General features: G+C 48.3%; 1 long non-coding RNA gene across 1 annotated transcript in view; it reads left to right on the forward strand.

Annotated features, from left to right (window-relative positions):
- LOC135976953 (uncharacterized) overlaps positions 1–23,094 on the forward strand; it is a 41,518-nt gene extending 18,424 nt beyond the window's left edge. The window contains exons 2-3 of the long non-coding RNA XR_010594229.1: positions 19,221–19,302; positions 19,930–23,094. This is a non-coding gene — a long non-coding RNA (uncharacterized LOC135976953). The remainder of the gene's footprint in view (positions 1–19,220; positions 19,303–19,929) is intronic.
- Positions 23,095–26,406: the final 3,312 nt, after the last annotated feature.

Below are 26,406 nucleotides of genomic sequence, written 5' to 3' on the forward strand. Positions count from 1 at the left end.
CTTCCTAGGCAGTCATTGCCCAGTTTGTATGTGTGCAACTGATTGTTCCTTCCGAAGTGCCGTACTTTGCATTTGTCCTCATTGAATTTCATCCGGTTTATTTCATACCATTTCTCCAGTTTGTCCAGATCATATTTAATTTTAACCCTATCCTCCAAAGCACAGACCCAGAACTGATCCCTGAAGGATCCCACTCGTGACGCCCTTCCAGCTTGACTGAATCCCTGATAACTACTCTCTGGGATCGATTTCCAACCAGTTATGAACCCACCTCATAGTGGCTCCATCTAGGCTGTATTTCCCTAGTTTGTTTATGAGAAGATCATGTGAGACAGCATCAGAAACCGTACTAAAGTCAAGATATACCATGTCTACCACTTCCGTCCATCCGCAAGGCTTCTTACCCTGTCAAAGAAAGCTATTAGGTTGATTTGACATGATTTATTCTTGACAAATCCATGCTGACTCTTACTTAGTACCTTATTATCTTCTAGGTGTCTGCAAATTGACTTCTTGATTATTTGCTCTATTATCTTTCTAGGTACTGAAGTTAAGCTGACTGGTCTGTAATTCCCTGGGTTGTCTTTATTCCTCTTTTTATAGATGGGCAAATATAGTGCCATTTTCCAGTCCTCTGGAATCTCTCTCGTCTTCCATGAGTTTTCAAAGACAATTGGTAATGGCTCAGATACCTCCTCAGTCAGCTCATTGAGTATTTTAGGATGTTTTTCATCAGGCCCTGGTGACTTGAAGGCATCTAACTTGTCTAAGTGCTTGTCTACACTACCGTGTGGGATCGATCTAAGATATGCAGCTTCAGCTATATGAATGGTGTAGCTGAAGTCGACGTACTTAGATCTACTTACCGCGATGTCTTCACTGCAGTAAGTCAACTGCTGATCCTCTCCCGTCAACTCCGCTTGCGCTCCTCGTTCTGGTGGAGTACCGGAGTCGACAGGAGAGCGCTCAGCAGTCGATTTATCGCAGTTATACTAGACGTGATAAATTGACCCCCATTGGATCAATCGCTGCCCGCCGATCCGGCTGGTAGTGTAGACAAGCCCTAAATAATTCTCAATTTGTTCTTTCCCTATTTTAACCTCAGACCCTACTGTGACGGGATCTCCAGTGTGCAGCCTGAGATCATGGGACCGCCGTGTCCCCTTAATTCTCTCCAACCTGGGCTGTCTCTCATAATGCCTTGCTAGTGACCAGCAGAGAACCCCTCCAGGCACCGTGATCACTCAGCACAGCAGCATGTGGAGCCCACACCCAGTCTATTGCATGAATGCTCCCAGAGCCACTCATGAATCACACAGAGAAAGGCACCAGACAAATCCCCCCAGTTCCCAGCACTGTACCTCGTGAATATACCGTCTTGCACTGCTCAAGATGGGCAGTGCAGGTTTATTAATTGGTTCACTACTTCCTCAATGGAAAGTGGACATATACCAGCCTTTGCAAAACCTGAGATTTGCCACATACAAACTCACTGATAAAGACAAACAGTTCAATGGATTTATTGACTATAAAAGATAGATTTTAACTGATATTAAGTGATAGGCAAAAAGTCACAGTTAGTTACCAAAAGAAATAAAATATAAGCACTCTGTCTAAGCTCTCAACCGTATTTGAGTGGCAACATCTAGGTTAAGCAGTTTTTCTCACCCCACTGGATATTGTAGTCCATAGTATAGAGATTTCACCTTTGAAATCTGGGCCAGTCCCCTCAGCTGGAGTCTCAAGTCTTCACCCTCCTTGTTGCTTGCAGTGTAGGTGGGTGAAGAAGAAAGGCCAAGCGTGGGCCCCTGTGTTTGGTTTTGATACCCTTAGCCCACGTGCTTGGAGAATACAAATCCAGGCATGTCTGGGGGCATTGCTGAGTCTCCAATGCAGGTTGAGCAATTCCCCTGGTGTGGCCTTATGCAGGTGAGTCACTGAATTGTAGCTCCCTTTCTGGACAATGGCTGGTGATTTCTGTTCAACAGCACCCACCCAGGTGTTGGTTACCTCCCTTGTCATTGTCTCTGTAGAGCCAGTATCTGGGCACCTCCCAAACCCACAGCATGTTTTAGTGACAACCATACAACACAATTCTCATAACTTCGTATGCATTGATGATACACATATTTAGATAGAACAATGACTTTCAGCAGATCATAACCTTTCCCCAGATACCTCACATGGCATGCTTTATATGTAAGATCATAATTATATGAAAATGAGACTATGGGAGTTCCAGGACACTCCCCCAAGGTATAGAATGTCACACCTACCTGATTTTCACAGGCATTCATTAAGTTAGATGTCCAATTGCTACTAAACTTTTTGGTGAAAACAAACAAAAAGGTTATTTAGCACTTCTGCCTTTTCCACATTTTCTGTTATTGTTTTTCCCTCCTCATTGAGCAATGGGCCTACCCTGTCATTGGTCTGCCTCTTGTTTCTAATGTATTTGTAGAATGTTTTCTTGTTACATTTTATGTCTCTAGTTAGTTTAATCTCATTTTGTGCCTTGGTCTTTCCAATTTTATTCCTACATGTTTGAGTAATTTGTTTATATTCATCCTTTGTAATTTGACCTAGTTTCACTTTTTGTAGTACTGTGTTTTGATTTTTAGATCATTGAAGATCTTTTGGTTAAGCCAGGGTCATCTCTTGCCATACTTCCTGTCTTTCCTAAGCAGCGGGATAGTTTACTCCTGGGCCCTTAATAATGTCTCTTTGAAAAACCACCAACTTTCTTGAACTGATTTTCCCCTTAGACTTGCTTCCCAAGTGATTTTACATACCAACTCCCTGAGTTTGCTAAAGTCTGCCTTCTTGAAATCTATTTTCTTTATTATGCTGTTTTCCCTCCTACCATTCCTTAGAATCATGAACTCTACCATTTCATGATCACTTTCACCCAAGCTGCCTTCCACTTTCAAATTTTCAACAAGTTCTTCCCTATATGTCAAAATCAAATTTAGAACAGCATCCCCCCTAGTAGCTTTCTCCACCTTCTGAAATGAAAAATTGTCTCCAAATACATTCCAAGAACTTGTTGGATAATCTGTGCCCTGCTGTGTATTTTCCCAACAGATGTCTGGGGAGTTGAAGTCCCCATCACCACCAAGTCCTGTGCTTTGGGTGATTTTGTTAGTTGTTTATAAAAAGCCTCATCCACTTCCTGTTCCTGGTTAGGTGGTCTCTAGTAGAGCCCTACCATGACACTACCCTTGTTTTTTTACCCCTTTTACCCTTACTCAGAGACTTTCAACAAGTCTGGCTCCTATTTCCATCTCAACCTCAGTCCAAGTGTATATATTTTTAACATATGTGGCAATACCTCCTCCCTTTTTCCCCCTGCCTGTCCTTCAACCTGTACCCCCCTATACCAATATTCCAATTTATGCTAACTATGCCATCGTTAAAAGAAGAACAGGAGTACTTGTGGCACCTTAGAGACTAACAAATTTATTAGAGCATAAGCTTTCGTGGACTACAGCCCATTTCTTCGGATGCATATGCCATCGTTGTGTTTATTAACTAGCATTTCTAGTTCTTCCTACTTATTTCACATACTTCTTGCATTAGTATACAGACATCTAAGATACTGATTTGATTTCCCCCCTTATCCCTGCTATAATGGCCCATGTTCCCCCACTCCCCTCCCAGATTCCAACCCTTCTCCCAGGTCTCCATGTTTTTGACTTACCTGTGGGCTTTTGTCTCCTGACCCCATTGAACCTAGTTTAAAGCCCTCCTCACTAGGTTAGCCAATCTGTATGCTGTTCTCCTTACTCGATAGGTAACCCCATCTCTGCTTAGTGGTCCTTCTTCCCGGAACAACATCCCAGATCAAGAAAGCCAAAGCCCTCTGGGCAACACCTCCAGGATGCATCTGTCTCTGTCTGGGCCCCTACCCTTGACTGGAAGAATAGGTGTGATGCTTCTCCGGGCACCTTCTTACCAACTGCCTCCAGCATGAGGGAGTCTTGCCTGTACTAGCTGGACACCCTTGGATGATTTAGTTGGGGTTGGTCCTGCTTTGAGCAGGGGGTTGGACTAGATGACTTCCTGAGGTCTCTTCCAACCCTGATAGTCTATGATTCTAACACAAACAGCCTGTCAGCCTCCCAAGCACTTTTCTCTGGGCTACACCAACCCTGTCTTTGCCTTGTAGGTTGACAACGGATGCACCTCAGCTCCTGTGATATCCAGCCCCTGATCACTGGATACCCACAGAAATCCCAGATCCTCTGTTCTCAGAAGACCAGTGTGCCACAGTTTACCATTTTTACATTAGCCCACTGCTCCTGTAATATGCACAGCATTGGAGTTCAATTATAAAAGAAAAGGAAATGTATTTAGGAAAGAATAATGTGTCTGACGAAGTGAGTATTCACCCACGAAAGTTTATGGTCCAATACATCTGTTAGTCTATAAGGTGCCACAGGACTCTTTGTTGCTTTTTACAGATTTAGACTAACACGGCTACCCCTCTGATAGGAAAGACCTATACATAGAATGCTTCCGCCGACGTGCACAGGCAGAAATTGTGGAAAAACAACATCGCTTGCCTCATAACCTAAGTCATGCAGAACGCAATGCCATCCACAGCCTCAGAAACCACCCTGACATTATCATCAAAGAGGCTGATAAAGGAGGTGCTGTTGTCATCATGAACAGGTCTGACTACCAGAAGGAGGCTGCCAGACAACTCTCCAATACCAAATTCTACAGGCCGCTTTCCTCAGATCCCACTGAGGAATACACTAAGAAACTGCACCATCTACTCAGGACACTCCCTACACTAACACGGGAACAAATCAACATACCCTTAGAGCCCCAACCGGGGTTATTCTATCTACTACCTAAGATCCACAATCCTGGAAATCCTGGATGCCCCATCATCTCGGGCATTGGCACTCTTACTGAAGGGCTGTCTGGATATGTGGACTCCCTACTCAGACCCTACGCCACCAGCACTCCCAGCTATCTCCGTGACACCACAGATTTCCTGAGAAAACTACAATGCATTGGTGACCTCCCAGAAAACACCATCCTAGCCACCATGGATGTAGAGGCTCTCTACACAAACATCCCACATACTGATGGAATACAAGCTGTCAGGAACAGTATCCCCGATGATGACACAGCACAACTTATTGCTGAGCTTTATCCTCACGCACAATTATTTCAAATTTGGTGACAATATATACCTCCAGACCAGTGGCACCGCTATGGGCACCCGCATGGCCCCACAATATGCCAACATTTTTATGGCTGACCTGGAACAACGCTTCCTCAGCTCTCGTCCACTCATGCCCCTTCTCTACCTATGCTATATTGATGACATCTTCATCATCTGGACCCATGGGAAGGAGACCCTGGAAGAATTCCACCATGATTTCAACAGCTTCCACCCCACCATCAACCTCAGCCTGGACCAATCTACACGGGAGGTCCACTTCCTAGACACCACCGTACAAATAAGCGATGGCCACATTAACACCACCCTATACCGAAAACCCACCGACCGCTACGCCTACCTTCATGCCTCCAGCTTCCACCCCGGTCACACCACACGATCCATCGTCTACAGCCAAGCACTGAGGTACAATCGCATCTGCTCCAACCCCTCAGACAGAGACCAACACCTACAAGATCTTCACCAAGCATTCTTAAAACTACGATACCCACACAAGGAAATAAAGAAACAAATCAACAGAGCCAGACATGTACCCAGAAGCCTCCTGCTACAAGACAGGCCCAGAAGAGAACCCAACAGAACTCCACTGGCCATCACCTACAGTCCTCAGCTTAAACATCTCCAACGCATCATCAGTGATCTACAACCCATCCTGGACAATGATCCCTCACTTTCACAGACCTTGGGAGGCAGGCCAGTCCTCACCCACAGACAACCTGCCAACCTTAAGCATATTCTCACCAGCAACCACACACCGCACCATAACAACTCTAACTCAGGAACCAACCCATGCAACAAACCTCGATGCTAACTCTGCCCACATATCTACACCAGCAACACCATCACAGGACCTAACCAGATCAGCTACAACATCACCGGCTCATTCACCTGCACGTCCACCAATGTTATATATGCCATCATATGCCAGCAATGCCCCTCTGCTATGTACATTGCCAAACTGGACAGTCACTACGCAAGAGGATAAATGGACACAAGTCAGATATCAGGAATGGCAATATACAAAAACCTGTAGGAGAACACTTCAACCTCCCTGGCCACACAATAGCAGATGTAAAGGTAGCCATCTTACAGCAAAAAAACTTCAGGACCAGACTCCAAAGAGAAACTGCTGAGCTCCAGTTCATTTGCAAATTTGACACCATCAGATCAGGATTAAACAAAGACTGGGAATGGCTATCCAACTACAGAAGCAGTTTCTCCTCCCTTGGTGTTCACACCTCAACTGCTAGCAGAGCACCTCACCCTCCCTGATTGAACTAACCTCGTTATCTCCACACTGATTTATACCTGCCTCTGGAGATTTCCATTACTTGCATCTGAAGAAGTGAGGTTCTTACCCACGAAAGCTTACGCTCCCAATACTTCTGTTAGTCTCAAAGGTGCCACAGGACCCTCTGTTGCTTTTTACAGATTCAGACTAACACGGCTACCCCTCTGATATTTGGCATTTAAACTTCATGAAAACTAGTGGGATGTTACTTGCATTGTTTTCACTTATCTGTATCCCATTATAATGTAGGAGCAAACATTTACATGGTGTGTACCTCGTAGCTAAATAACCCATCAAATGAGAACAAAGCCTTGTGGAATGTAAATAAAGAACTAAAGTGCTAATTCCAAAGCCAGTGGTCATTGGGTGTGATGATTGGAGGTCAAAGACTAAAAATTCATTCCTCACTCTGTGTCATCAAAGGAAAAGCCCACATGAGTAGTGACCCTGTCAGCTTGTTTTCTGTGAGAAGAAGCTATAAATATGGATTCAAAGGAAGATCCTGGATCTCTGGACTGTTTGGACTCTTACAGGGAAATGTACAGCTGCAAAGCAGAGATCCCCAGAGGCAATCTGACTACCCTGAAAAAACTCTGGGGAAAATGGCAGTTTATTACATCACTGCCACCATTTGGAATTACAAACGGTGACTCACCTGTACATATATTTTACCTGCTTTAACCTCTCAATAACTCTCACTTCCTTTTATTAGCTACTAAACCTCTTGTTAGTTTACTATAGAATTAGTTGCCAGCATTATCTTTGGTGTAAGATCTAGCGTATCAATTCATCTGGGGTAAGTGACTGGTCTCTTGGGACTGGGAGCAACTTGATGTGGTGTAAGTGACCTTTTATCACAAAGTCCAGTTTGTCTTGGTGGCAAGATAGAGTGAAGAGTCTATGGCAGGGTGGGCAAACTTTTTGGCCTGAGGGCCACATCGGGGAATAGAAATTGTACGGCGGGCTATGAATGCTCACAAAATTGGGATTGGGCTGCGGGAGGGGGTGAGGGCTCTGGTTGAGGGTGCGGGTTCTGGGGTGGGACTGGGGATGAGGAGTTTGGCGTGTAGGAGGGTGCTCTGGGCTGGAATCAATGGGTTCAGAGGGCGGGAGTGGGATCAAGTCTGCGGCAGGGGTGCAGAAAAGGGTGCAGGTTCTGGCTGGGGGTGTGGGCTCTGGGGCGGGGCTAGCGATGAGAGGTTTAGGGTGCAGGAGGGTGCTCTGGGTTGGGATCGAGGGGTTTGGAGAGCAGAAGGGGAATCAGGACTGGGGCAGGGGGTTGGGGAGAGGCTCAGGGGTGCAGGCTCAGAGTGGCACTTACCTCAAGTATCAGAGGGGTAGCCGTGTTAGTTTGGATCTGTAAAAAGCAACAGAGAGTCCTGTGGCACCTTTAAGACCAACAGATGTATACAGGTCAGAAGATCTCTGATATGTTCTTTACTTATCTTGATCTGCATCCCCCAGATGTATACATCTGTTGGTCTTAAAGGTGCCACAGGACTCTCTGTTGCTTACCTCAAGTGGCTCCTGGAAGCAGTGGCATGTCCCTTCTCCAGCTCCTACGTAGAGGTGCAGCCAGGCGGCTCTGCACACTGCCCCATCCGCAGGCACCGCCCCTGCAGCTCCCATTGGAGCACATAGGAGCCAGAGCGGGACCATGCGGTGACTTACGGGAGCCATGTGGAGTGGCCCCTGACCCTGCACCTTGGCTAGAGTGCTGGAGAGGGGCCATGCCCTGGCTTCCAAGAACCATGTGGTGCAGCCCCCACCTCGGCTGGCGCGCCAGAGCAGGTCCAAGCCGCGTGATGCGGCCCCCGACCCAGTGCCCCAGCCGGAGCATCAGAGCAGGGCAAGCCCCCAGACCCCGCTCCCCAGCAGGAGCTCGCAAGCTGGCTTAAAACGTCCAGATCTGGCCCTTGAACCGTAGTTTGCCCACCCCTGGTCTATGGGGACTGTCTGTGACTCCATGGTAAGACTGTTATAGTGATCTCAGAGTTCAGATTTGTTACTGACTTGGTGAAATCTGAGTATAGAACACACCACCAGTTTGGGGTCAACACGACTTTTGTGAAGGGAAATCATGCCTCACCAATCTATTAGAATTATTTGAGGGGGTTAACAAACATGGGTGGACAAGGGTGATCCAGTGGATATAGTGTACTTGAACTTTCAGAAATCCTTTGACAAGGTCCCTCACCAAAGGCTCTTAAGCAAAGAAAGCAGCCACCGGATAAGAGGGAAGGTCCTCTAATGGATCAGTAAGTGGTTAAAAGACAGGAAACAAAGGGTAGGAATAAATGGTCAGTTTTCTCAGTGGAGAGCGGTAAGTAGCCGGGTCCCCCAAGGATCTGTACTGGGACCTGTGCTATTCAATGGATTCATAAATGATCTGGAAAAGGAGGTAAACAGTGAGGTGGCAAAGTTTGAAGATGATACAAAATTACTCAAGATAATTAAGTCCAAAGCTGACTGCGAAGAGTTACAAAGGGATCTCACTAAACTGGGTGACTGGGCAGCAAAATGGCAAATGAAATTCAATGTTGATAAATGCAAAGTAATGCACATTAGAAAACGTAATTCCAACTATATATACAAAATTATGGGGTCTATATTAACTGTTACCACTCAGGAAAGATCTTAGAATCCTCATGGATGGTTCTCTGAAAACATCTGCTCAGCGTCCGGTGGCAGTCAAAACAGTTAACAGAACCATTAGGAAAGGGATAAATAATAAAACAGAAAACATCCTAATGCCACTATAAAAATCCATGGTACACCCACACCTTGAATCCTGCGTGCAGTTCTGGTTGTCCCATCTAAAAAAGATATATTATAATTGAAAAAAATAATTAGGGAACAGCTTCCATATGAGGAGAAGTTAAAAAGACTGGGACTGTTCAGCTTAGAAAAGAGAAAACTGAGGGGGGGATATAATAGAGGTCTATAAAATCATGAACGGTGTGGAGAAAGTGACTAGGGAAGTGTTATATACCCTTTCCCATAATACAAGAACCAGGGGTCACCCAATGAAATTAATAGGCAGCGGGTTTAAAGTAGGGCTATCAATTAATCACAGTTAACTCACTCAATTAACTCAAAAAAATTAATCACGACTAATCGCACTTATAACAATAGAATACCATTTGAAATGTATGAAATATTTTTGGATGTTTTTCTACATTTTCAATATTGATTTCAATTACAACACAGAATACAAAGTTCACAGTGCTCACTTTATATTATTATTTTTATTACAAATATGTGGACTGTAAAAATGATAAACAAAAGAAATAGTATTTTTCAATTCATCTCATACAAGTACTGAAGGGCAATCGCTTTATCCTGAAAGTGTAACTTACAAATGCAGATTTTTTTTAGTTACATAACTGCACTCAAAAACAAAACAGTGTAAAACTTGAAAGACTACAAGTTCACTCAGTCCTACTTCTTATTCTGCCAACCACTAAGACAAACAAGTTTGGTTAGATTGACGGGAGATACTGCTGCCTGCTTCTTATTTACAATGTCACCTGAAAGTGAGAATGGGCATTTGCATGGCACTTTTGTAGCTGGCGTTGCAAGGTATTTACGTGCCAGATATGCTAAACATTCGTATGCCCCTTCATGCTTCGGCCACCATTCCAGAGGATGTGCTTCCATGCTGACGATGCTTGTTAAAAAAATAATGTGTCAATTAAATTTGTGACTGTACTCCTTGGGGGGAGAATTGTATGTCTTCTGCTCTGTTTTACCCACATTCTGCATATATTTCATGTTATAGCAGTCTCGGATGATGACCCATCACATGTTCGTTTTAAGAACACTTTCACAGCAGATTTGACAAAACGTGAAGAAGGTATCGATGTGAGATTTCTAAAAATAGCTACAGCACTCGACCCAAGGTTTAAGAGTCTGAAGTGCTGTCCAAAATCTGAGAGGGGCGTGGTGTGGAGCATGCTTTCAGAAGTCTTAAAAGAGCAACACTCTGATGCGGAAACTACAGAATCCAAACAACCAAATAAGAAAATCAATCTTCTGCTGGTGGCATCTGACTCAGATGATGAAAATGAACATGCGTCGGTTCTCACTGCTTTGGATTGTTATCAAGCAGAACCCGTCATCAGCATGGAAGCATGTCCTCTGGAATGGTGATTGAAGCATGAAGGGACATATGAATCTTTAGCACATCTGGCATGTAAATATTTTGCAACGCCAGCTACAACAGTGCATGCGATGTCGAAGGCCTATTCTCACTTTCAGGTGACATTGTAAACAAGAAGCAGGCAGCATTATCTCCTGTAAATTGTAACCAACCTTGTTTGTCTGACCAAGAAGTAGGACTGAGTGGACTTGTAGGCTCTAAAGTTGTACATTGTTTTATTTTTGAATGCAGGGGTTTTTTTGTACATAATTCCACATTTGTAAATTCAACTTTCACGATAAAGTGATTGCACTACAGTACTTGTACAAGGTGTACTGAAAATATTTTTGTTTTGTTTTTTACACTGCAAATATTTGTAATAAAAAATAAATATAAAGTGAGCACTGTACACTTTGTATTCTGTGTTGTAATTGAAATTAATATATTTGAAAATGTAGTGAATATCCAAAAATATTTAAAATAAATGGTATTCTATTGTTTAACAGCACGATTATTCGTGATTAATTTTTTTAATCACTTGACAACCCTAGTTTAAAGCAAACATAAGGAAGTACTTCTTCACACTTCAACCTTTGGAACTTGTTGCTAGGGGATGTTGTGAAGGCCAAAAGTATAAGTGCATTCAAAAAAGAATGAGAGAAGTTCGTGGAGGACAGGTCCATCAGTGGCTATTAGTCAGATGCTCAGAGAGGCAACCCCATGCTCTGGTTGTCCCTAAACCTCTGACTGCCAGAAGCTGGGGCTGGATGACAGGGGATGGATCACTCGATAAATTGCCCTTTTCTGTTTATTCCCTCTGAAGCACCTGGCATTGGCCACTGTCAGAAGACAGCTAGATGGACCATTGGTGTCAATATGGACATTCTTAGTGTTTACTCATAAATTAGATCCCAGTGAGAAAAAGATCTCCATGGTTATACTGTCTGTTGCGTAATACCTTTGGGGCAAAGGGGGAAAAGCTGCAGCAGTGGCTTGCCGGATCTCACAGAACACGTCCTCCCTTGTCCTCATCTTTCTCCTCATCAGGGTCAGGTGGTAGGTGGGTGTGGAGAAGGCCTTTGAGGCCACTATGATGCTGTATGATTGAAACATGACCATTAATATCATTACAATTGTCACTGTTAGTTAATTGCAACAAATCTTGTACAAAGTATATCATGTAAGGTGTCAACAGAAAAGTTATGAATGGCTGAGTATGATTATCCTGTTTATATGCATATATTATTTTTTACCTCTAGTTATAAATATTGACTATATACTGGCATCCTACCTATGTGCTGTATTCCTGGCCAACAACCACAGAGTAGTTTACATCCAGTCTAGCCAGCCATTTTGAATGGACTATTCAAGCTTGATGGCCCATTGAAGGCAATTAACTCTCACAATGGGCCATAGAAAAAATTCATCCCACCCAGCAAGCCTTCCTGTGGATGCTTTAGCCAGAATATGGGTAATGGCTGCTCCTAAGAATCATCAAAGCATGTCAGTGTCTCCTGTGACTCTGGACTCCATCTTGTGCCTGTACTTTTCCACAAACTAAGACTGAGAAAGCTTTTCCTTCCACCGGGGATTCCAGACCAGGAAAGAGAAGATCCCCAGACCGAGTCACAAGGAGGTGCCACAATGGTGGGTGGACCCTGTGACACACACCTTCCAGAACGGCATCCAGTCTTGATGTGAAGTCATCAAGAGATGAAGAATTCACCACTTCCTTTGGGAGTTTGTTCCGATTGTTGATCACCCTGACTGTTAAAAAGGTGTGCCTCATTTTGTCTGACTTCAGCTTCCAGGCATTGGTTCTTGTTTTGCTTTTCTCCACTAGATTTAACCGCCAGCTAGTAAATAGTATAAGAATGACCATATAGGTGAGATCAATAGTCCACCTAGCCCAGGGGTAGGCAACCTATGGCACGTGTGCCGAAGGCAGCATGCAAGCTGATTTTCAGTGGTACTCACATTGCCCGGGTCCTGGGCACCGGTCCGGGGGGCTCTGCATTTTAATTTAATTTTAAATGAAACTTCTTAAATATTTTAAAAACCTTATTTACTTTACATACAACAATAGTTTAGTTATATATTATACACTTATAGAAAGAGACCTTCTAAAAATGTTAAAATGTATCACTGGCACGGGAAACCTTAAATTAGAGTGATTAAATGAAGACTCGGCACAGCACTTCTGAAAGGTTGCTGATCCCTGATCTAGCCCAATATCCTATCTTAGTCTCAGAGACTTGAAAGTCAGAAGGGACCATCATGATGATCTAGTTTGACCTCCTGCACATCGCAGGCCTTGTTGAACCTCATCAGATTTCTTTTGGCCCAATCCTCAATTTGTCTCAGTCACTCTGGACCCTATTCCTACCCTCCAGCGTATCTACCTCTCCCCTCAGCTTAGTGTCATCTCAGAACTTGCTGAGGATGCAATCCATCCCATCATCCAGATCATTAATAAAGATGTTGAACAAAACCGGCCCCAGAACTGACCCTTGGGGCACTCTGTTTGATACCGGTTGCCAACTAGACATGGAGCCATTGATCACTAGCCGTTGAACCCGACAATCTAGCCAGCTTTCTATCCACCTTATAGTCCATTCATCCAATCCATACTTTTTTAACTTGCTGGCCAGAATACTGTGGGAGACCGTATCAAAAGCTTTGCTAAAGTCAATATATATCATATTCACCACTTTCCCCATATCCACAGAGCCAGTTATCTCATCATAGAAGGCAATCAGGTTGGTCAGGCATGACTTGCCCTTGGTGAATCCATGTTGACTGTTCCTGATCACCTTCCTCTCCTCCAAGTGCTTCAAAATGGATTCCTTGAGGACCTGCAGCATGATTTTGCCGGGGACTGAAGTGAGGCTGTAGTTCCCCAGGTTCTCTTTCTTCCATTTTTAAAAAATATGGGCACTATATTTGCCTCTTGCCAATCATCCGGGACCTCCCCTGATCGCCATGAATTTTTAAAGATAATGGCCAATGGCTCTGCAATCACATCAGCCAACTCCCTCAGCACCCTTGGATGCATTAGATCTGGACGGACCCATGGACTTGTGCATGTCCAGCTTTTCTAAATAGCCCTTAACCTGTTCTTTCACCACTGAGGGCTGCTCACCTCCTCCCCATACTGTGTTGCCCAGTGCAGCAGTCTGGGAGCTGACCTTGTCTGTGAAGACCGAGGCAAAAAAAGCCTTCAGCTTTTTCCATATAATCTGTCACTAGGTTGCCTCCCCTATTCAGTAAGGGTCCCACACTTTCCCTGACCTTCTTCTTGTTGCTAACATACCTGTAGAAACCCTTCTTGTTACCCTTCACATCCCTTGCTAGCTGCAACTCCAATTGTGCTTTGGCCTTCCTGATTACATCCCTGCATGCTCTAGCAATATTTTTATATTCCTCCTTAGTCATCTGTCCAAATTTCCACTTCTTGTAAGCTTCCTTTTTGAATTTAAGCTCACTGAAGATTTCACTGTTAAGCCAAGTTGGTCACCTGCCATATTTGCTATTCTTTCTGCACTTCGGGATGGTTTGTTCCTATGCCCTCAATAAGGCTTCTTTAAAATACAGCCAGCTCTCCTGGATTCCTTGCCCCCTCATATTAGCTTCCTAGGGGATCCTGCCCATCAGTTCCCTACGGGAGTCAAAGTCTGCTTTTCTGAAGTCCAGGGTCTGTATTTTCCTACTCTCCTTTCTTCCTTTTGTCAGGATCCTGAACTCAACCATCTCATGGTCACTGCTGCCTAGGTTGCCACCCACTTCTACTTCCCCTACCAGTTCTTCCGTGTTTGTAAGCAGCAGGTCAAGAGGAGCATGGCCCCTAGTTGGTTCCTCCAACCACCATGCACCATGAAGTTGTCCCCAACACTCTCCACAAACTTCCTGGATTGTCTGTGCACTGCTGTACTGCTCTCCCAGCAGATGTCAGGGTGATTGAAGTCCCCCATTAGTACCAGGGCCTGTGATCTGGAAACTTCAGTTAGTTGTCTGAAGAAAGCCTCATCCACCTCATCCTTCTGATCTGGTGGTCTAGAGCAGTGGCGTAGCCAGGGTCTAAGTGTAGGGGGAGCAAACAGAAAAAAGGCGCTCCTCCTTAGCTCCTCCTCTGGCCACGCCCCCTGGCTCCTCCCATTTCCCTCCCAGATTAACCCCGAGGCCCGGCTCAGGACTCCTGCGGGCTTCCCAGGGGTGCGGATAGCCCCGTCCCCCCGCGGTCCCGGGAGAGTCTCTCCTCCCCAGGCTGCTCTGCAGGTTTCCCCCGCCGGGCTGCAGCGGCTGGCCCCACCCGTGGGGTCCCGTCCCCCCCGCCCGGGGCTCCAGACTCCTGCGCCGCGCCAGGGCCCCCTGTCCCAGACAGCGTGGCCTGCGCCCCCGCCCTGCGGGCCCGGCCCCGGGGAGCCCCTCGCCCGGAGGAGACCCCCCAGTGCAAGGCACCGGACCCATGCCGTTCACGTTCTGTCCTGCGCCGCCGCCTGTCCCTGGCCAATCCCGGCCCCGCGCCGCGGGCGGATCCCGGTCCCAGCTCTGGCTCTGGGCGAGGAGCGCTTGGCCGCCGAGCCCTGAGCTGCCGCAGGAAGTGGCTGCGCCTGCGGCGATGTTGGGGCCCCGTGGGGCGCAATGGCTGATTAGCCGGCCCCCCTCTCTCCTCCGGCCGTGCCTGCCGCCCTCCCCCTCGCTTCTCCAGCTACGCCTGCTGCCCCCCCCCCCATCGCTCCTCTGGCCGTGCTGCCCCCAGCGCCGGCCCGGCTGTCCTGTGCCACTGCCTGTCCCCGACTGATCCCGGCCCTGCACCGCAGGCCGATCCCAGTCCCAGCTCTGGCTCCGGGCAGGGAGGTAGTTGCGCCTGCGGCTATGTTGGGGCCGCGTGGGGCGCGATGTCCGAGGAGCCGGCCCCCCTCTCTTCTCCGTCTGCGCTTGCTGCCCCCGCCCTCCCGGCTCCTCCGGCAGTGCTGCCCCCAACGCCGGCCCAGCAGGCGCCGCTTTTGGGAAAAGGGGTGAGGGGAAGCAGCTGCTTCCCCTGCACCCCGCTAGCTACGCTACTGGTCTAGAGCACACGCCCACCATGACATCACCCTTATGCTCACCTCTAAACTTAACCCAAAGACTCTCAATAGCTTGCAGCGTGCAGCCTTCTGAACAGTCCTGTGTTCTTAGAGATGCGAGGGCCATGTACCTTCCCTGACCAGCCCATACTGATATTGGTGTAATGTCCCCGGTGATCTGCCAGCGCTGGCATAACCATAGAAAAGCAGCCCTTTCTGTTGATGTACTCTCGGGCAATGTGGGCTGGTGCCAAAATAGGGTTATGTGTGCCATCTGTTGCCCCACTGCAGTTAAGGAACCCCATTGCTGCATATCCCTCCACTAGGTCCTGCTCATGGTCAAGTGTCACAGTCCTGCTTAGCAGGAGACAATTAATGACCCTGCACACTTGCATGACAATGGCCCCCGCTGTGGATTTTCCAAATCCAAAATGATTTCCCACTGATCAGTAGCAATCAGGCATTGTAAGCCTTCACAGTGCAATCTTCACATCATTCTCTGCTGTCAATGCAGCTCTCCTCCTGGTATCCCTGAGTTGGAGGGCTGGGGCGAGCAAGGCACACAGATCCAGGAGTGTGGCCTTTTCCATCTGAAAGTTCTGCAGCTGCTGCTCATCACCCATGGGACTGTCACCTGACATGCTGGAATAATCTCTGAGCCCATTTTCCACTGCCAGATTGGGACTCCAGAACCCTGCCTTGTTGAGACAGACACGCTAGTCTGCTGCAACACAGACCCAGGTCTGGTCCACGCCCTCAAAGCTGCAGACTTTAACCAAAAACTGCTCAGCAAGTCACTTATTTCCAGCACCCAGACACCCAGTTCCCAATGCGATCCAAACCCCGAATAAATCCATTTTACTCTGTATAAAGCTTATACAGGGTAAACTCATAAATTGTCCCCCCCACATAACACTGATAGAGAGATATGCACAGCTGTTTGCTCCCCCAGGTACTCTAGGTTAATTAATAAACAAAAGTGATTTTATTAAGTATAAAAAGTAGGATTTAAGTGGTTCCAAGTAATAACAGACGGAACAAAGTAAGTTGCCAAGCAAAATAAAACAAAACACGCACGTCTAAGCCTAATACATTTAAGAAACTGAATACAGGTAAATCTCACCATCAGAGATGTTCCAATAAGCTTCTTTCACAGACTAGACTCCTTCTTAGTCTGAGCCCAATCCTTTCCCCAGTACAGTTCTTGTTAGTTCCAGCTCAGGGATTTCTCATGACTGGCAGCCCCCTTTGTCCTGTTCCACCCCCTTTTACAGCTTTGGCACAAGGCGGGAATCTTTAGTCTCTCTCTGGGATCCCACCCTTCCTTCTAAATGGAAAAGTACCAGGTTTAAGATGGATTCCAGTATCATGTGACATGTTCACATGTCCTGTGAGACTTCATTACCCACTGGCTGGCACACAGGTATACAGGAAGACTTACAAGTAAACAGAGCCATTTACAACCAATTGTCCTAGTTAATGGGAGCCATCAAGATTCCGAGCCACTATTAATAGCCCACACTTTGCATAGTTACAATAGGGCTTCAGAGTAATACTTCATATTTCTAGCTTCAGATACAAGAAAGATACATTCATACAAATAGGATGATCATACTCAGTAGATTATAAGCTTTGTAATGATACCTTACAAGAGACCTTTTGCATAAAGCATATTCCAGTTACATAATATTCACACTCATAAGCATATTTTCATAAACATATGGAGTGCAATGTCACATCACCCCAAACTAGGGTGACCAGATAGCAAGTGTGAAAAATCGGGACGTGGTGAGAGATAATAGGCACCTATATAAGAAAAAGCCTCAAATATCGGGACTGTCCCTATAAAATCAGGACATCTGGTCACCCTTCCCCAAACCTAAATTACAATGTAATCCCATAAATCGGTGCTCATTTCACAAGGCCAGAAGTGCTGTTCCATCATCTGCAGCTGCTCTGGGAATGCCACCAACAACCTTACATTGTTTGTTCACTGTGTCCCACAGCAATCTGTCCTTGAAGAAATCCTGGTTGATGTGGTACTTCTTGAGGGTCTGAAAATCAAGGAGAATTGTGCATGCTGTATTTGCACTGTTTATGAGACTAGCGCAGAGCTCTGCAGGCTCCGTGCCTCTTTCAGAGATGGTGGACACTGAAAAGCATCACGTGGGTTTGTGGGATTCTTTAAAAAGAAGCACAAAAATTATGGGATATGGCTGGCATTAGTGGATGGAGAAAGTTGTATGCTGGGAACTTGACCCCTAGTTCCCAGAGATTCCTGGGTGAATCATTCCTATCCCATGTACCACTGAAAAAATGTCCCAAGAGGCATTGTTCCAGATGGCGGCGTGTGGCACACTGGGATACCTACCCGTGGTGCACGGCACTTCACATCAACACAAGCCCTCCTGGTGAGCACACGCAGCACCAGTGCAAGCAGCCACATGTGCACGCACCCAAGCCATATACAACTTTGGTGCCTGTACACTGATGTAACTTGTGTCGACCAAAGTTTGTAGTGTAGACGTGGATGTGGCCTCACCGACTTTCAATGATTATTAGGCTGTTGAGTGCCTATGTCATTTATGAACATGGAACGTAGTTTCCTAAATCACTTCTCAAAACTTACCCAAGGAGCCAGATCCTGCCTCATATTCCTAGCTTGGACACTGACTTGCTGTGTGACCTTGAGCTAATCACACACAGTATGGCCGGCCCCAAGCTTTCAGCTATCATGAGTCAGCTTCAAATGAGCATGAGATTGCTACACAATAATAATGTTGCCCTTTGCCCGAGCATTTTGCCAATCATGGATCCTTGCCAGACAGTGTCTGTTAGGAGGAGAAATTGATGATTCGAGTCATGTACTCTTTCCCAACATATAGTGTTCATGTATGTGTCTGATAATTCTGTTCTTTACTATAGTTTCAACTAATTTGCCTGGCACTGAAGTTAGACTTACCCACCTGTAATCAGCAGGATCCCCTCTGAAGTCTTTTTGAAAAACTGGCATTACATATCAAGTATCAGAGGGGTAGCCATGTTAGTCTGGATCTGTAAAAAGTGACAAAGAGTCCTGTGGCACCTTATAGACTAACAGACGTATTGGAGCATAAGCTTTCGTGGGTGAATACCCACTTCATCAGATGCATGTAATGGAAATTTCCAGAGGGAGGTATAAATATGCAGGCAAGAATCAGTCTGGAGATAACGAGGTTAGTTCAATCAGGGAGGGTGAGGTGCTCTGCTAGCAGTTGAGGTGTGAACACCAAGGGAGGAGAAACTGCTTTTGTAGTTGGCTAGCCATTCACAGTCTTTGTTTAATCCTGAGCTGATGGTGTCAAATTAGCAAATGAACTGGAGCTCAGCAGTTTCTCTTTGGAGTCTGGTCCTGAAGTTTTTTTGCTGTAAGATGGCTACCTTTAAATCTGCTATTGTGTGGCCAGGGAGGTTGAAGTTCTCCTACAGGTTTTGTATATTGCCATTCCTAATATCTGACTTGTGTCCATTTATCCTTTTACGTAGGGACTGTCCAATTTGGCCGATGTACATAGCAGAGGGGCATTGCTGGCACATGATGGCGTATATCACGTTGGTGGATGTGCAGGTGAATGAACCGGTGATGTTGTGGCTGATCTGGTTAGGTCCTGTGATGGTGTCACTATGCAAAAAGATAAATGCCTTAAAACTTGAATTCACACTCGGACCCAATACAAAGGATCCCTGAGAGCAGCAGCTTACTGGGCTGCCCAAGCTGAACCTCCACCTATATCAATCTATTGAATCACAGAAATGAGGGGCTGGAAGAGACCTCGAGAGGTCATCAAGTCCAGCCCCCTGCCAAGTAAACCCATCCCATCCCTGACAGGAGTTTGTCTAATCTGCTCTTAAATACCTCCAGTGATGGAGATTCCACAGCCTCCCTAGGAAACCTGTTCCAGAGCTTAACTATTCCTATAGTTAGAAAGTTTTCTGAATATCTAACCTAACTCTCCTTTGCTGCAGATTAAGCCAATTAATTCTTCTCCTACCTTCAGTGGACATGGAGAACAATTGATCACTGTCCTCTTTGTAACAGGAAGACTGTTATAATGGCCCCCTCAGCTTTCTCTTCTCTCAATGGAACATGCCCAATTCATTCAACCTTTCCTCTCTGGAAAACATGACATACCTTCTTATCATTTTTGTTGCTCTTCTCTGGACACTCTTCAATTTATTCACCTCTTTCTTTAAGTGTGGTGCCCAGAACTGGACACAGTACTGCAGCTGAGGCCTCACCACTGCCAAGTAGCTCAGGACAATTACCTCCTGTGTCTTACATACAACACTCCAAGTCATTAATGGAAATATTGACTAGACCATATCCAGGACTGACCCTGTGGGACCCACCAGGCATGTTCTTCCAGTTTGACAGCTGACAATTGGTAACTACTCTTTGAGTCCGATCTCTCCACCAGTTGTGCCTCCATCTTATAGTAGTTTCAACTAGATCGGGGTGAGCAAACTTTTTGGCCTGATGACTGCATTGGGTTTCGTAAATTGTATGGAGGGCCAGTTGGGGAGGGGATTGTGGCCCAGCCCCCACCTCCTATCTGCCCCCCCCGGGACTCCTGCCCCATCCAACCCCCCCATTCCCTGACTCCTGCCCCATCCACACACCTGCGCTCCCTGTCCCCTGACCACCCCCGGAGCCCCTGCCCTTGACTGCCCCCTGCTTCCCCATCCAACCCCCCCTCCTTCCTGACTGCCCCCTCAGGACCTCTGCACCCATTCAACCCCTTTTCCCCCCCGACCCCTATCCACATCCCTGCCCCCCGACAATCCCCAGAACTCCCCTGCCCTCTATCCAACTTCCCACTCCCTGCCCCCTTACCGTGCTGCCTGGAGCACTGGTGGCTGGCGGCGCTACAGCCGTGCCGCCCGGCTGCAGCCAGCCACGCTGCTACCACCACCACACAGCACAGAGACCAGGTCAGGTCGGGCTCTGCAGCTGCGCTGCCCCAGGAGCTCACAGCCCCGCTGCCCAGAGCATCGCGCTGGTGGCGGCGTGAGCTGAGGCTGCGGGGGAGGGGGAACAGCAGGGGACGGGACAGGAGCTAGTCTCCCGGGCCAGGAGCTCGGGGGCCGGGCAGGAGGGTCCCGCGGGCCGGATGTGGCCTGCGGGCTGTAGTTTGCCCACCTCTGAACTAGATCATATTTCCCTAGTTTGCTTATGAGAATGTCATGTGGGACAGTGTCAAAAGCTTTACTAAAGTCAAGGTATATCATGTCTACTGCTTCCCCCCTCCACTAGTCCAGGGACCCTGTCAAAGAAGGAAATTGGATTGGTTTGGCAGGATTTGACAAATCCATGTTGGCCATTCCTTATTACCTTGCTATCCTCCAGGGTTGTACAAACTGGTTGTTTAATAATTTGTTCCGGTATCTTTCTGGGTATCAAAGTTAGGCTGATGGGTCTATAGTTCGGCATGTCCTCCCCCTCCCCCCTTTTTGAAGATAGGTGCTATGTTTGCCCTTCTCCAGTCCTCTGGGACCTCACCTGTCCTCCATGAATTCTCAAAGGTAATCACTAATGGTTCAGAGGTTGCTTTGGCTAGTTTCTTAATTATTCTAGAGAGTGAATTTAATCGGGCCTGGACAACTTGAATACCTTTAACTTACCTAAATATTCTTTAACTTGTTCTTTCCCTATTCTGGTCTCAGATCAATCTGTCCCCATACACCCATCTCTATCTAGGTTCTTAACACCACACTATATTTCAAGCATTCACTGCGGTGGATTCCCAGCTATGTGACCAGGACACAGGCCTACGCTCCTAATGGGACACAGCCCAGGGGTGTCTTTAAAGTTGGGTGAGGCTGCAACCCTAACGAGCAATAAACCATCCCTGATTGAAATCAAGGAACAGGCTCTGTGCCCTTCAGAACAGGCAGGCGCGTCCCAGCCTGCCCTCCCCTCCCTGCCCCCTGGGGACGCAGTTTGTATCAGCAGGTAAGATTCCCCTGGGATTGATAGGGAGGCTCCCAGGGAGTGTCCTGGGCACGCAAATGGGGAAGGGGAAGCCTGGGTTTCCTGGCTCTGGGGCATGGCCTGGGCCTAAGGAATGCACGCGCACACCCCTTCCCCACTCTGGCATCTCCAGGCTGGCGCTCTCCACACACTCACACTCCCCCTCACACATGTATGCATGCTCCCCTTTCCCCCCCCACCACCCCAACACACACCCATTTACACACGTACATGTGCTCACACACACACACCCCTTTACACACATACGCAATCTCCCAGCACCCCCTTTACACACATATGTATGCTCCCCACACACCCCCAGCACACCACCTTTTACACATGTACCCAGGCGCTCTCTCATACACACACACGCCCTTCCCAGTTGTATGTATGCTTACACACAGAGACACGCACAACCCCTTTTACACACATATGCAAGCACACTCTCACACACACTCCTCTTCAGACATATGTATGTTCCCACACATACACACCCCGATACACACCACCCCTTTTACACACGTACACATGTGCGCTCTCTCACACACACCCCTTTACAGATGTATGTATGCTTACACACACACGCCCTGACACACACCCCTTTTACACGCATACACATGCTCACACATACACACCAGCCCCTTCACCCACATACACATGCTTCCTCGCACACACGCACTTTCAGAGTCATTTTCATCTTGTGTCTGCTTGGGCGATTGCCTGTGGCCAAACACACGCGGCACTGAGGCCGTGTCTGCGCATGGGGGTACTTAGCAGGACCCTGCCTTTGGAACGATAGGTGAGCCAGTGAGGCAGTGGCTGAAGGATTCTCCCAAAGTACCTGACACCCTGAGCAGCTTAGCCAGGCCACGCAGACGCAGCGGGGCTCCCGGGTGTTTAACCCAGTGGCAGGGACTCTCGTCTTACTCATCTCTTTAGTGCTTTTGCTACAGCTCTGGCAGCCTCCTCCAGGGACGGGCTTCCTAGCGTATGCGCCACATGACTCAGGTGGCACCAGACCAGGATTCATCACCGAATTTGATTCCCCAGCCCAGGCCGGGTACTGATGGGGAGTGCGATGTGAACACTGATCCAGGGCCCCAGGGATGGACAGAAATGGGACCACTAGCTACTATCCTGGAGGAGCCCAGAGGGAGTAGGCCCTCTCCCTCGCACCTGCCTCCTGGGGGCTTCAGCCAGCATCCAAACTGTGTGACTCTAATGAGCAAGGCTTCACACTGAGCACACTGCCATCCTCCCAGGGCCAGCCTTATGGGTGAGCAACCACCCAGGGCGCTGTGGTCGGGTGGGGGCACTGGGGCCAAGAGGCAAGGAGCGGGGCAGGCTTGGGGTGCAAGTCCATGGAAGGAGCTCAGGGAAATGTTGTGAAAGGGGAGGGAGGCAGCGGGGCCGTGGGAGGCAGCAGGGGCCAGGGGTGATGGTGGGAGGTAGTGGGGACTGGGGCGATTGGGAGGGGTGTGTGGAGAGCCTGGGGAGGCAGCGGGGGCCAGGGGCAATGGATGGGAGGATGAATGGGGAGGCAGCAGGGGCTGGGGTGATTGAGGGGGGTGTGTGTGGAGAGGCCGGAAGGCAGCGATGGCTGGGGCGATTGGGGGGGGCATGCCTGGGAGGCAGCGGGGGCCGGGGGGATGGAGGGAGCGGGGAGGCAGCAGGGGCCAGGGCGCCATTTTCCCGAAAGCCGGCCCTGCATCCTCCCCTGCCTGGGAGCCTGCAGGAGAGTCGACCCATGGCTGGGCAGGGCATAGCAGGCTCTCCTCTACCGCCCCGCACCAACGGTTGCTCTGGCCCTGTGGTTGTCCACTTCCATGGCTCAGCCTCAGAGCAGGTCACTAAGCCTTTCCCCTCCCAGGTATCAACAGCCCACACGGACAGTGTCCCTCACGCTGCGGATCACTAAGACAACGTTTTCCGCCCTCCGGGGCTCCTCTGCAGTCAGAGCAGGACCCTACACTCCTCCCTGGGCCTCTCAACCAAACTCAAAAGCGAAACACAAACCACAATGGAAGCTACTTCTGCCCCCTCCCTTGAGCTTAAACGTAAATCAATCTGGGTTCTGCAGTCCTCTGCAGAACGCTGCCTTCCTGGAGTCTTGTCTCTGCTCCCCCACTCCTGTCCACCCCCAAGGCCGCTGTTTGTGGGTTGGCGTCTCTCTGGCCCAAATCAGGAGTCTCCTTCACCCCTGCTGCCCTCTCCCATCACGGCCCATCTCCAGACACTCTCTTCAGTCAAACACCCCCCTGGTTTCTTCCCTGGCACTCCAGGTCCTGCTTTTCTGTCTGGACTCTCCACCAGAGCAGGCTGCACCCCGGCTGCTTCTCTGTACCTCTGGGTCCCACTCCCTATGCTCAGAGAGGGACTGCAGCGTTCTTCCCTCTGCCCTGCAGCCCCGTCTAATCTGGGCCTCCTCCCTTTAGCTCTCCCTAGTTGGGCCTCACCCTCCAGGTGCAGCCAGGTGTATTCACTGGTCTCTCAGGGCCACATTAACTCTTTCACCACCTGTGTGGGCAGACATAGCAGAGCCCTTTGCAGGAGTACTCCTGGGGAATCCGGGGGTGCTGAAGGCCTCCGGGACCATTTCCAGCATCTGGACGGTGAGCCTTGGCATGCCACCTGGCATCTGAGCAGGGTCAGTCCCCGAGACAATCCTAAGGGCCACAGGGGAAGGGGCGAGCTGACTTTGGTGACAGGAGACAGGATGCTGGTTCAAAGCTGCCCTGGGTTGGTCACAACAAAAAGCCATTGGCCTAGGGAGATGAGCTGGTGGCTACCATCCCATCCCAGCCTCCCACCACTCCTGGTGCGAGAGCCTCCCCCTCTGCAGCTCTGGGTGCCTTGAGCAGTCTTAGCCACTGTCATTCTTTCCTCCTCTCCCAGTGCCTCTGAATTCCTCTCTGCCTTGGTTACTAAGGAGCCCATCTGGGGACAGCTCTTCTGCACAGTGCAATTAGACTGCAGGCTCTTTGGAGCAGGGACTCTTTGTACAGCGCCTGGCACCAGAAGGTCCTGGTTCAGGACTGGGACTCCTGGGTGCTACAGTAATGTGAATACCTAATAAATCACTTCTTTTCCCTCCTAGGGTCACTGCCAGAGGGTGAATTTCAGCCCCATGCAGAGAGCCAGCCCCAGCCCGAGGCACCATGAAGTCCCAGGTGGTGCAGAGCCCTCCGCATAGGGGTGAATTCCACCCACCAGCTGCCACTGCAGTTTTCAGGGCCCAATTCTGAGCTCGCATGGCCAGCATGGTGCCCCATATACATGAGGCAGGCACTTGCCACCTGCAGCAGGGCAGGTTCTGTGCCTGCATCCAGCTTGCACTCACTGGCTGGACATGGTGCTAATGCACCGGGCGCTGACTCTCAGAAGGGGCTGGGGCTGCTGCGGGATGCGAGTCCTGCTGGCACGTAACAGGCTGGCCCATCCATCTGCGGCGTCCCAGCCAATCACTCTGGCAAGAAGGATCAGTTCGATAAAAGCTTTTACTTTGCCAAACGCTCTAGCCGTAATTACATTTCATCACATTCTCATTTGCGCTGATGAATTACCTTATGACTAACTGATGATTAATTAATCCCAGGGAGGGGAACATGCCTTTATTAACTAAACTTTCCAGTTCACTTCCAGGCACTCTGGACACGTTCCATCAATTAGGGAGCAAGGGGATGTTTGTTGTTAGCTAACAGATCCAGCGATGAATCTCCTGTGAGGGGCGGGCTGAGCTGATAGCTTGTTGGGGCTTCCCCCAGCCTGGTGATGGCAGCCACCAATGGGCTGCATGGACAAAAAGCAACCGGTCGTTTCAGGACAAAAAGAACAAGATGAAACAGGATGAGCGATGATGCAGAGGTGTGGAGCTGACTCCAGAGACACCAAGGGGACTTGCCAGAACTGAGAATAAGCCTGAGAGGAACAGGAAATGCAGGCTCCTTGCTGAATCAGTCTCATTTTGTGGATTGGAGCTTAGACAGACAGACAGATGAGCAAGGATGGGGGTGGATGGGGAGATCGATAGACCCTTTTCAATAATGTAGACAGACTCAGTATCACTTTTCATGGTCCTTTGGTCCCGCAGGAGTCCTATTCTCCATCTTCTCCCAAGGCACAGAACAAGGGTCTCTTACACCCATAAATAAGGATTTACTGTCATCACCAGGTGTATTATAGATGGCAAACCTGAAGCCCAAAGACCTTCTTTTCCACTCTTATCATGTTATCACTGCCTGTAACAAAGCACTGGTAGCACTGATGGCAAGTGTTTGACAGACAAGCCTAGTGTCACAGCCAGAGAGGTTAAAGGACTTGCCCAAGGTTACACAGTGAGTCAGTGGCGAGGCTGAGAATGGCAGATAATACACATGTTGTAGGAAGGACTGTCTATCCCTATGTGTGTACAGCTCCCAGCACACTGAGGCCCTCACTACAGCCTCTGGAGTACCACAGTACAGGTACATACAGTATACACATTACATAAAATAATAATGAATCGTAATAATAGAACCCAGGAGTCCTGATCCCCAGTTCCCTGCTCTAGCCAGTAGACAACATTGTGATGGGTTTGATCACGGAGACCCCCTTGGGACTGTCACCTGATGTGCTGAGACTACCTCTGAGCCCGTCTTCCCTGCCAGTTTGGGCCTCCAGAACTCTGCCTTGTTGAGCCAGACACGCCAGTCTGCTGCAACA

Source organism: Chrysemys picta, chromosome 21 (assembly GCF_011386835.1).
Source record: "Chrysemys picta bellii isolate R12L10 chromosome 21, ASM1138683v2, whole genome shotgun sequence".
NCBI classification, from domain to species: domain Eukaryota; kingdom Metazoa; phylum Chordata; order Testudines; family Emydidae; genus Chrysemys; species Chrysemys picta.